This window comes from Penaeus vannamei, chromosome 28 (genome assembly GCF_042767895.1).
Source record: "Penaeus vannamei isolate JL-2024 chromosome 28, ASM4276789v1, whole genome shotgun sequence".
In the NCBI taxonomy this organism is placed as follows: domain Eukaryota; kingdom Metazoa; phylum Arthropoda; class Malacostraca; order Decapoda; family Penaeidae; genus Penaeus; species Penaeus vannamei.
Genome location: NC_091576.1, coordinates 5,135,802 through 5,140,801, shown reverse-complemented (window position 1 = coordinate 5,140,801; position 5,000 = coordinate 5,135,802).

The window sequence follows — 5,000 nt, the reverse complement described above, 5'->3', positions numbered from 1 at the left end:
TTAATTCATAAGTTAAAGCTTTGATGTGTTAAAAATTTTATCGCGTTTAAATGTTACTCTATTAAAGTACACCAACCGGTTATCAGCTGATATAGAGGAGGAGACAGGAAAAGGGAGGATCTGATAGTTCGAAAATATAAATAGATAAGGGATATGAAGGAGGAGGTGGTATGCTGATAACGGGATGGAGAATTATATGCATTTGATCTATCCTATGTACGTGTCATATATAGAAATAGGTATGTTTACTATCTCTGGATTCTGTATTTGTATGGCCGTCTCTGCCCTATGTCGATAGCAGATATCCCTATCGAGGATTCTAGACCTTGCGGCTATCTAACTCCTTAAGATTCGGAGATGTCATGGTGTAAGAGCAGAGATTGGGCGACGTGCCTCCTCACACACTCATGTTAGATGTGTGTCAGAACTACGTGGAGTTTATCAGGGAGCGAATGGATTAACGTATTATACGCTTGGGCTCAGTGCATTCCCAGAAAGTAGTCCCGTATTGGGGAAACTAGTTTGAGCAGTAAGCGTGCGCAGTTTAACTAATTTTTTTTATGGTGGACTCCAAACCGGTTTCAGGAAAGATATCATTAAAGATGGTGATACATCTGTCAAAAATGTTTGGTAAATCTTTCGTTATGTACAGTTGAAAAACCGAAAGGAAAGTATCAAGAAGAGAAAACGACCATTATCTGGAGAAATATGGGAAAAGGATGCTCTATTCTGACAGAGAGCGCGCTCACAATCCCTGTTTCACTTAACCCAATAAATGTGTTGTCTCTTCCTAATATACCTGATAAACATATAACATATGCAGAGCCTCTTGGAGTAGCAAGAGGCCCTAAAGGTAGAGCCATGGCCTACCGCCCTGTGGACGCACCCAGGCTTTGTACCAACTCCTGCTCCCATCCCCCTTTGGAGTCTTAGGTGGCTGTGGCGAGGCGGGCCTTGTCAGTCCAAGAGAACCCAACTGGCAGTGGAACATGTAGATGTTGGTCCTGGGGGGAGATTAAACGTTCTAGCAACTAAGGCATGCTGTGGGTCCCTCTGGCTTGGTGACTGCTGGGACTCAGACTGGGAACTGAGTTTACCATCCCATTAGTGTCCCAGTGGCCGCCTAGTGGCTTATTGAGCAAAGCCCACCGGACCCCACAGGAGGAATTTGGGACCAGCCGGCCCTCTCTTTATGGAGCGACGTCAATGGGGATGGCGGAACTGGCGTCCACCCGGAATGACTGGCCGAGGCTGCCTTGGAGTCTTGGAACGTCAGGATGATTGGTTGCCACTGCTGTCGAAGGAACTGAAGTGGCTGAGAGTTGAGGTGGCTGCTTTCTTGGAGGTGAGAAGACCTGGCTGCAGCACTATCATTTTGTGTGGCTACACCTATTACTGGTCCAGTCAAAGCAATGGTCACCAACTTGACGGGTTTCGACAGCCATCTCCAGCAAACTTCAGGCGTTGGAATTGATTGGTGAATGCCCATGAGCATGACGAATTCATCTCACAGGAGACACTTCAATACGTAGATGATTGTCGTAAGGCTCGTCTGACAGGGAATCCCGATTTGCATGTTCCTTGGTGCGCAGGAACCGTTTATTGGGAGTCTTGCAGAAGAGGTCAAAGGCCATTTCTTAGTAAGTGACCTTCATATTGCCTACCAAACCTTGAGAAAGCTGAAGACCATCGTAGATCATCTTAGATCCTATTGGGGTGCAGGTGCGTTAGGCTGAGTATTCTGAGCAGCTGTACTATGGTTGATCCACTTACAGTTAACTTGGATGTGGGTAGTGTCAAGATCTCTTTGCCAGATCCACCCTCCCTAACTGAAGTGAGTGGGGCGATCCCCAAGCTGGTGGTGAATCTATGACACGGTGTTGACATGCTTTCCTAGCTGGCATCTGGCAGACTGATACCATTCACCTGACCTGTTGAGGGGTGTGGCCATCCCTCTCAGGAAGGGGAAAGGGGACATTGGACTGCAGTAATCACCGATGCATCACACTGCTCAGTATACCAGGCAAGGTTTAAGCCCTTAATCTGGAATGGATCCGTGACCACCTACTAAGGTACCAAGGACCTGAGCAGTCTGGCTTCACTCCTGGCAAATCCACCAGAGAACATATCCTTGTGCTTCAAGTCACTGTGGAATGTTGTCAGAGTTTGGGCGTGGGCTACTCATAGCTTACACGGGCCTTAAAAAAGTGTTCAATATAAGTGTATCGGGAATCACTCGGAGATCTTGAGATTGAAAGGAGTTCCAACAGTGATGATTGGATTAAAGACAAGCCTGTATACTGGTATTGAAAGTGCTGTAAATTGTCGTGGGGGCCTGTTGAGGTTCTTCCCCGTTAGTTCAAGAGCGAGGCAAAGCTGTGTCCTTGCACCAATACTTCAACACTTGCATAGACTGGACATTGGACAGAGCTACTGTCTAGTCATTTTGGAGTAACTAGGCAATATCAAGTTTACTATCCTTGGCTTTACTTTTAAAACTCTAGTGGTCGCTCTAGATGCCCTTAGCAATGAAGTCATTCCGTTGGGTCTAGAGGTGTCCTGGACCAAGACCAAGATCCAGAATTTTGGGGACCTGCTAGGAGAACCCGTTCAGTTGGAACATGTTTTCTGTGAGGACGTGGAAGTCACAAAGAGCTTTACACACCTTGGTAGTGTAGTTCATAACTCAGGGTTGTCAGACCAGGAAGTCCGAAGACAGATTGGTTATGATATCTGTCGACCAGATTTACTTACGCTCTTTTACGGTGGTAAGATCACTAGGAACTATAGTTACCATCGTAAACAGACAGCGGTGGTATTCATTAACAACTTGCCATTAGAGTTACCATGGGAAAGTTTACCAGTGGTCAGAGCACTGGTAACTTCTGGGGAGACTATGTCATCACGTCCAAAAACTAAGTTTATGGCTTGTCTTTATACCTGATGAAATAAATATGATGGCAAGCAAATATCTCAATATGGACACGGCAAAAAAAAATCAGATTTCACATGAAACTAGCAAGAATAAAATCCACACAAATTCACGTCAAATTATAAGTAAACAAATTCACGTCAAATTATAAGTATAAGACTGCCGAGTGCTTGGAATTGATTGATAAGTGACCTCTTAAAGAATTCTTCTCTGATATTAACTATAAAATATTCTGTAGAAAAAAATACCTTGCTCATTTACAAATTGTCAATATCAACGTTAAACAAGTATAGCAACTGGGTCTGTCAGCAATTTGGCAAAAGACAACAAACTCCAAACCACATGGGCAAGGATGAGCTTAAAATGTTTCTTTAATGGACGATAGATGGCGGTGATAATAATAATTTGGCTCCGTTCTTTGATTAACAATGATGAGAAATAAATGAATAAAATCAGAATGCTGACAGACACAGTTGCTATATTTGTATATATATATATATATATATATATATATATATATATATATATATATATATATATGTGTGTGTGTGTGTGTGTGGGTGTGTGTGTGTGTGTGTGTGTGTGTGTGTTTGTGTGAGAAATTGTCTCGCATCAACGTGTTGTGCCATAAGATGCAAAGTTGCTAATTATTTGCAGAAGTACATTTTCATGTCATTGCTATTGCTAATATTATTATCACCGTCATTAAATTATGATCATTCCTATTACGAATCATTATGCCCATCTATTATCATCATGAGCGAAATGTATAAAGAGACCTGCAAATACCATCATGATTTCCTTTTTCGTTCATCCTCAGAAAATGGATTTTTATGCTCAGTTTATGCTTAATAGACATACAAATTAATTAAACTCCAGAAACCCTGGTCTCTGGTGGTCCTTCAGCACTCGCCAACACGGTAAGGAAACACGTGGTTTTAGAATGATATTTTATTGCAAAAACAGAACATGGTTGATTGTGACGTCACAAACTTGAATTACGGCCACGATCGCAAGAACACTAACTTTATAGTAGGGATCCCTTGAGAAATAATCGCCGGGTGTCGGGGCGAATAATAATAATAATGTTGATGGCAATTGCAAAATAACGCCAATGAAAATTATTAAGGTATCAGTAATATCAGTGATCTCTAAACAACAACAATACTAAATGAAATCCCCCTTGAAGTGGCAGCGATTTTTCCCGCATGCAAAATGGCGGGAAAAAACATCCCAGGATCCTCTTTCTCGCTGACAAATTATGGAGGGAGAAGACGAAGGAAAAAACAGCCACAAGGAAGAGTTTTTTTTTATTTCAGAAAGAGAAAGTTTGTCTATAGCAATTTAATATAAACAAGAATCAAGGAAGCTGGAGCACGTGCTACGACAATTAAGGATGCTCGGTTGACACAACAAACTCATGGCGAGTTACGAGGATGAAAAAGAATTCCCGTTAATTTATTTTCCATATTAATTGAATAAATTTGAATTCTTGTTGGGACTTACTTCCCTTACTAACAATCAAAAACTACGGTAGTGCGTTATCATATATAAAATAAACATCACATGCTCTCATAACATACACCTTATAAAATACTAAGCAACATTTATTCGTATCTGAAAGTCACAAACTTATCTTTTAGTATTAGTTTTATAAACTAGTCTTGGTTGCCCTACGCTAATATTACGCTAATTCTGAAAGACTTTACAAGAAAAATCAATCAACATAACAACAACAGACAGAGACAGAAGTGTACTCATATAAAAAGGAAAAAAAAAATTATTCTCTAAAACCGTATAAAAGATTTTGTTATCCACTATAATAACAACACATTCAGAGAAGAGTTATCAGTCTATTTCGTAAAAATGACGAATTACGATATATAAAATATCTACTTCAAAAATCAAATGGCTTAGAATTTGGACATGCATATTGTCTGTTTTTTTATTTATTTATTTTTATCAGAGAAAATAATCAGTACATATTTCTACCATAAAGAGACGGAAACTTCTCGTCGTACAGCTAACACAGGCGCCTCTCACTGGCAGAAGGTGGGTGTGACACAAC